We start from the raw sequence: 7,387 nt of genomic DNA, 5'->3' as shown, positions 1-7,387 counted from the left end.
AAAAAAAAAAAAAAAAAAAGAACCAGCAATCTCCAATCTCCATCCTCCCCTTAAAAAAAAAAGCAAATATGCTTAATTCAAATCCTGATAAGTCCTGGATATAGGATATATATTTGGATGCTTTCATTCATTTTTGACCAACTGATGGAATGTTCCCTGAGATGTCAGAAGAATTATTATCTTATTTTCAGGCTCAAGCTTGGAGCATCAAGTGTCGGTTATTCTCTCTGATAGCTGTATGTCACATTGTGGACTTGTGGCTGAGGAAATGATTTAAGTCAGGAGGAAAGACAATGAATACCGAAGTGACACATGACAGCATGCGAAGCTTAGGCAGTGTCGCCACTGCCGACCTCATCTGCCTGCTCCTCTTTAGTACACACTCACTTAGCCTGCAATGGGAAAGATCTGGACTCTTGACAGTTGCCTTGCCTTAGGATGCTCAAGTGTGCACAGTGCCCTAGCTTGGCCTGGTTCAGGAGCATCAGAAACACGAACACCAACTTTCTTTGCCTTTCTACCTACTCACAGAGCCATGGAGACTGTAGCTGCCTTTGAATTCCTGCCAGTTGTTATTCAGTGATGTCTCTGGGGTAGGACAGCAGTGACTGCCAAAGGTGTCTTCTCTGAGAAAAGAATTTGCTTCCCACCCTCTTTTCTTTAGAGATAGTTTCTCTGTGTAGCCCTGGCTATTCTGAAACTCGCTCTCTAGAACCAGGTTGGCCTCAAAATTAGAGATCCACCTGCCTCTCCTTCCAAAGTACTGGGGTTAAAGGTGTGTGTGCGCTACAACTGCTCAGCTTGAAAAAAGTTTCTATTTGAGAGGGCTCAGGGGATAAAGAACTATGATGCTAATCCTGACCATGAGTTTGATCAATAAAACCTATACAGTAGAAGAGAAAATTGATTCCTGTCCATTGTCTTTCTGACTTCCACATACATGTTGTGGCATGAACATGTTTGACACATACACCTGCTTACATAAATAAAGAAATGTAAATTGAAAAAAGATTGAGACCAGATCTCATGTACCCCAGGCTATCCTCAAATTTGCTATGGAGCAGTGATGACCTTGAATGTCTAATTATCTTACTTGTATCTCTTGAGTTTTTCTGAAATTATACCATACCTGGTTTATGTTGTACTAAAGACTGAATCCAGGGCTTCCTGTGTCCTCTACCAATTAACCACATCCTCATACCTCGATCCTTTATTGACTAGACAAAGTCCCTATCCTTATGATTTTGCAGGTCCACTGCAGGTTCTGGCTATGCAACCGTGGACAAGGCAGACATGGTCCCTGGTCTCATGGTGGCTCGATCCCAGTGGGGAGGTTGATAACTAATAGAAAGTTGTTAGTGACTTCACAGGTGTGGAGAGAGGAAAGCACAGGGACTTAAAGGTATGTACACCAGAAGACTTTACTTTGTCTGGGGTTCTGGGAGCTCCTATGGAGAAAATGACAATTACAATGAGGCCTGTACTATTTGGGTCTCGTGGGAAGCCCAGGATGTTGTAGAGCAGGCAGGCGTTTGCTCATGCTACATTGTGTACTGTGTTCAAGGTGTTAGTAGCTCTTCTAGCCTGCTCATCTTCCCAACAACTGTAGTAGAGTTATCCTACCCTTGTCAATCTTTCAAAAAAAAAAAAATCCTCTTACCTAACATGTACATATTCTGCTTCTGCTTCCCGTAGGCTATGGTCTCTAAGCTCTGGGAAGTGGTTCTGCTTACTCTTTGGGAGTTTTAAAACCCTGAGCTACTCAGATTAGAACATAGCTCCAGCATTCTAATAACAGCATCCTGAACACAGACTCTAAGGTGGTATGAGTGGGACTCCTTTCTAGGTGGAGAGAATATGTATATCCGAGAGATCCCACTGTTCAATAAGTTATGGGAAAAAGAAAAGGCCCATATAAATTCACCAGAGATTGAGGCTGGTCCTTCGTAGAGCCCTGGGCATTCTTTGAGGTGACGACCGTTGACTAACTGGGCCTGAGAGATCTAGCTGAGAATGGGTAGCCCTGGAATTCCAAGCATGCCAAACTCATTCAGGACTCAGATGCCAAGGCTATGTTGCCCACTGTAGAGAGGTTTTGGGAGAGCAGTGTCTTTCTGTACATACAACACTCCAGCTTACAAGTTAACCAGGAGGGTTCTCTCTGAGGCTGTGCTGTGCTAGTGTCTCTTTTTCAGCTCAGAACTTTTTCTTCTGAGTGATGCATAGTTCACCAATGGAGGAGTCTGCCCAAGGACTGCTCTCAAAGTGCGCTGTGCCTGTGGCCTTGTCTTAGGGTTTCTATTTCTGCACAAAACATCATGACCAAGAAGCAAGCTGGGGAGGAAAGGATTTATTCAGCTTATACTTCCATATTGCTGTTCATCACCAAAGGAAGTCAGAACTGGAACTCACACAGGGCAGGAACCTGGAGGCAGGAACTGATGCAGAAGCCCTGGAGGGATGTTACTTACTAGCTTGCTTCCTCTGGCTTGCTCAGCTTGCTTTCTTATAGAACCCAGGACTACCAACCCAGGGATGGCACTACCCACAATGGGCTGGGCCCTCTCCCCTTGATCACTAATTGAGAAAATGTCTTAAAGCTGGATCTCATGAAGGCATTTCCTCAAGGGAGGCCCCTTTCTGTGGAATAACTCCAGCTTGTATCAAGTTGACACACAAAGCCAGCCAGTACAGTCCTATTCTCTGGCACCTGGCTTTCATTTTTACTCCTTTATCTCTGTTATGGACTCTAGGTTGATGGCTGGTCCTTATGTATTCAACCACCCTGTCATCCTGGATGCTGAGGTGCCCCCCACTCTGAATTCAGCTCACTCTGGGCCAGGCAGATCTCTGTCTGAGCCTCCAGCTCTGTCTTGAGCAAGGAGTCTTTGTTTTGGTAAGCACAAGGCAGGCTCATGAAAGAAGAGATGAGATGTGAGCAGGTACCACTGCTGGCTATAAGGTATGCACCTGTGTAAAAACCATGGTTGGAGTTAGAGTAGCAGCTTCTGGGTGGGGAGAGGAGAGGAAGCTGGGCCTCCTGAGATGCAGTTGTGGAGATTCCTTGTGAAGATCTCATGTGGAGAACATGGAACAGGGGAGACCCTTGGGAAACCCATCAGGAGCTGAAAGTAATGAGCCCTGCCTGTGTCTCTGGTTCCTTCCAGGACTGAATGGAGAATGGAGCCTAGTGTTCAAGATTGTGCCCCTCACAGAGGACGTGATCCTGGAGGGATCAATTCATAATCTTTCCTGTCACATGGTCCCCTCAGCGTTTGCCTTCATTCCTCTTTCTATTTGCTTCCATATCCCATCTACCACTCTGTTGATTTACTTCCCCCTAACAACTGGGACCCACTCACACACTCCACCACTGATTCTAGCTTGGGAAAAGGTATGTGTCAATGTCTCTCATCCCCCTGTGGAAACTCCTGAAAATTCTCATCTCTTCACTTTGCTGCCTCTCCGCTGTCACTACATTGGATGGTGCAGAACACTTTCTCTATTCCAGAAAGTTCTTTCTAAATGTGCATATACATCATATGCATATAATTTGTTTGTACGGTTGTTTGTTTGAGACAAGGTTTCTTTGTGTAGCCCTGGCTGTCCTGGAATTCAGTTTGAAGACCAGACTGGCCTTGAACTTTGAGATCTGCCTGCATCTGCTTCCCAAGTGCTGGGATCAAAGGCAGGTGCCACCATGCCCAGCTTCTAAATATTTATTTGGTGTATGTGTGTGTGTGTGTGTGTGTGTGTGTGTGTGTGTATGTGTGTGCACTTGAGTGTGTGCTTGCGATACGGAGTGGGTATGGAAATCAGAGAACAACCTGGTGGTGGTGCTTCTCTCCTTCCACCATGCAGGTCCTGGAGATCTAACTCTGGTTGTCAGGCTTGGTGGCCTGCACCTTTATTCATTGTGCTGTCTCACTGGTTAATTTCAGAAAGTTCCCAGCAGGTGTGACTCAGGTGGTCAATAAGTATAATTTTCATTTTTAAAACTGAATATAGTATTTATTTCAGACTCTTATTATTCTAGGTGAGAGGTGCCTTATAGTCTAGGGGACCTCTCTTTCCTCCTGTGGTGGAATGGATTCTAGGAGTCTTATGTTATGCACTGAGGTGGTCTGTGATGGAATTAACTCTCAGATTTAAGGATGAAGAAGAACAAAGGAGAATGGAAATGTGTGGACATGGAGCACATTAGTCATTTATCAGGATGCCATCCATTGTAAGAGTAAAGTAAAATCATTAGGAACTGGGACACTGGAAGAGTCAGGGAGGATCTGGCAACCCAGTCAGGAGGTATGATTTGAGATTAAAAAAACAAAAGGTAATGACAAGCAAATGCCAGCCTGACTCCGGGAAGCCAAGAGGAACCTTGGAGTTTAAGTAGGTCCTTGAGGAATCTTGCCATGTGAACATTTAATGACTCATGGAAAACAGAATTGTTTTCTTTTCTTTTCTTTTTTTCTTTTTGTTTTAAATCATCAGTCAGACCACTCCTTTTACAAATGGGGAGACAGGGGCCAGAACAGGAAGGGATGTGATCAAGGCCACTTGGCTGGTCTAGGGCAGAGATGGATCCAAACTTGAGCTTTAACATCGGAGTATTTATCGTGTCATGAACCTGTGTACTTTCATAGCATGTTCCCCTTTTATGAGTTGGGAAGGGCTTTTGGTAATTATCTATTCAACCCTTTATTTCTGGGGAGTGAGAACATGAGTTTTCCTGATATTCAGATAGTCTGTTGTCTGTGCTCAGTCTTCAAGCTGCCATCTCTGGACCAGGATTAGACGTGGAGCTCGGGATCGAGCGTGAAGCCGGCAGTCACCTGTGCTGTGGGACTTCACAGAGCCATCCCCTTGCTACTGTCATGGTGGTGATTGGTGGAGTCATTATAGTTGGTGTGTGAGCCATATTGGGCAGCATTGATGTGTGCCATTGGCCTGGGGACGTGGCTCAGTGGAAAAAGTGCTTACTATGCAAGTCTGGGGACTGAGTTCTGATCCCTAAAACCCATATAAAAGCCAAGTGGGTGTGGAGGCCTGCCTGTCATCCCAACACTCAGGAGGTGGAGGCTGGGGACTCTCAAGGCAAGCAGGCTAGCTGGATTAGCTGGATTGGTAAACTCTGCATTCAGTAAGAGACCATGACTCAGCAGATAAAGCAGAGAGTGATTGAGGGAAATGCCTCTGGCCTCCATACACATGTGCCCACACATGCCCACACATCATACACATGAAAACATATATTTTTAAAATATTCATTTATTTATTTTATGTATATGAGTACATCTGTAGCTGTACAGATGGTTGTGAGCCATCATGTGGTTGCTGGGAATTGAACTCAGGACTTCTGCTCACTCCGGCCCCTCTCACTCAGGCCCCTCTTACTTCGACCCTTCTCACTCCAGCCCAAAGATTTATTATTATATGTAAGTACACTGTAGTTATCTTTAGACACATCAGAAGAAAGTGTCAGATCTCATTACAGATGGTTTTGAGCCACCATGTGGTTTCTGGGATTTGAACTCAGGACCTTTGGAAGAGCAGTCAGTGTGCTTAACCACTAAGCCATCTCTCCATCCTGAAAACATATTCATATATACACACATATATATGTGAAAAAAAAAAGTTTCTACATACTAGGTGGTTCAACTAACACAAATATATTTTCCTGTAGTTCTGGAGCCTGGAAGCATGAGACCAGGGTTCTCTAAGTGTTGGCACTTACTGTGATAAGGTTGGCCCACAGATAGTTGTCTTCCTTCCACAGTTGTGCATAGGCATTTATGTTGACTACCTGAGAGTCCACATTTCTTCTTAAAAGGACACTAGTAAGGTTCCCAAAGGACTCATTTTAACTTAACACATCTTAAAGGTCCTACATAATCACACTCAGCTCCAGGGAGTTAGGATTTCAGAGTATGAGTTACAGAGGGACATAATTTAGCCCATAAATAATAGCGTTTCCTCATCTCGGTGTTGGTGAGGCCCTTTAAAATATTGAGGAATTTGTGGTTTAGGAAATAGTGTTTGGCAAATAATATAAAAAGCTCACAACTGGGAAGAGATACTGACTTATCTCAAAGGGTATAGGCTATCTATTACTGTGGAATGATGTCAGGCTGGAAATATAAAATGCATAATGGGGCTCAGTCACTGTTTCTGTCTCCATCTTCATCTCTTTGTTTAGTCTTTTCGTTTGCTTGTTTCATTTCCCATCAATCTGACTGGTTTTCTTTATGACCCCCAAAGCAAAAGTGGAAAGACATATGGCTTAACCTGATGGGAATGCAGAGCTGTTGCAGAAGGGCAGAGTCTTCTAATATCCATGCCTTATCTGTCCTTTCGTGTGATGGTCAATCAAGTATGGCTATGAGAGGAGCCACAGTAGAGGCTCAGAAAAGCTAATCTCATCCTAGAAATAGAATGCATGGCCCATTATGCAGGGCCACATGAGAAAACAAGAGTGGTTGACCAGGATGGGCAGGAAGCAAGGGAGTGACTAAGCCATGACTTTATTGGCATTTCCATAGGCCAGGCAAGGCAAAGCAGGGCAGCGGATGAATCTAGGGATTGTCTAGTTCAAATAACTACAAAGGGTTCTAAGGTACAGGGTGGTCTCTGTTTATCTGGTACATAGCCCTGGAATGTCTAAGATAAATGATTGTTGCCTTTGGGGTGCGTGGACCAGATAGACTCAGTATAGCTCTGGACTGGTAAATCTGCTGTCAGAGATGTGCTTAGGATTGAACGTTGTGCTGTCTCTAAGAAATGATGGGCTCTAGGAGAAACAGTTCCTATCTAGCCAGAAAGTTGTTTTAAGATGTCGAAGAGTTGCCAAACACAGCAAATGAGAAACACAAGCAACACAGAGCTCAGTCAGAGATCCAGAGCCCTTGTAGATTTCCATGAAGTTGTAGGACTCAACCTCTCTTAATTGTGCAAGCAGCTTTACCAGTGAGTTTGGCTATTTAATTTTGGGTTTAACGTCACATGCTAGAGCTTGAAGTTCTTGGGTCAACAAGTCAGGAGGGGAGACAAGAGAATGAGCTTGAAGTAGGGGGGCAGTAAAGTTGATCTGGAACCCATGAGCCTGCATTTGAACTCGGGACAGACTGGAACCCATTTCATCTCTCATGGCCTCCATCCTTGGTGATATGGGCACCCTAGACCCAGACACATGCTGGCCAGGAGTATGAGGATGTGATGGAGAAATCAGGCAAAGGTGAAGGCAGTTATAGATCCAAAGGCTGCCCCTATGCCAGGTAAGTGACAATCTGCCGAGATTAAAATAGAATGGAATATAAAATACAACTGGTGACTTTCTCAGCCTTCTAGATGTAGAAACACAGTATGATGGTTGCTTCTCTCATTTCAAATC

General features: G+C 44.4%; 1 long non-coding RNA gene across 1 annotated transcript in view; it reads left to right on the top strand.

Annotated features, from left to right (window-relative positions):
• The window catches only part of LOC116077399, a 29,728-nt gene that overhangs the window by 11,710 nt on the left and 10,631 nt on the right, over positions 1-7,387 (top strand). The gene's annotated exons all lie outside the window — the stretch shown is intronic.

The sequence above is a fragment of the Mastomys coucha genome, unplaced genomic scaffold (genome assembly GCF_008632895.1).
Source record: "Mastomys coucha isolate ucsf_1 unplaced genomic scaffold, UCSF_Mcou_1 pScaffold5, whole genome shotgun sequence".
Lineage (NCBI taxonomy): Eukaryota > Metazoa > Chordata > Mammalia > Rodentia > Muridae > Mastomys > Mastomys coucha.
This window is presented reverse-complemented; position numbering and strand designations above follow the sequence as displayed.